The sequence below is a fragment of the Apaloderma vittatum genome, unplaced genomic scaffold, assembly GCF_000703405.1.
Source record: "Apaloderma vittatum isolate BGI_N311 unplaced genomic scaffold, ASM70340v1 scaffold3897, whole genome shotgun sequence".
Classification (NCBI taxonomy): Eukaryota; Metazoa; Chordata; class Aves; order Trogoniformes; family Trogonidae; genus Apaloderma; species Apaloderma vittatum.
Window position 1 is genome coordinate 15,434 of NW_009724355.1, and position 218 is coordinate 15,651.

Genomic DNA, 218 nt, shown 5'->3' on the forward strand with positions numbered 1-218 from the left:
TGTCCGAGGGGCGGCAGGGCTGTCGCAGGGACACAGCGCTTCTCAGGATCCTGATGTGCCTGAGAGGGGTCAGAGCCTGTTTGCTCTTGGAAAAAAAACCTCCTTAGTGTCTCAAAAGCAGGAACACGTTTTTGCAGACAACCGACATCCCTTCTTTTTTTTTGTTTTCTTTCTCTTCTCCTCCCCTGACTCAGACCTGCTGCCTTTCCCAGGGAGGG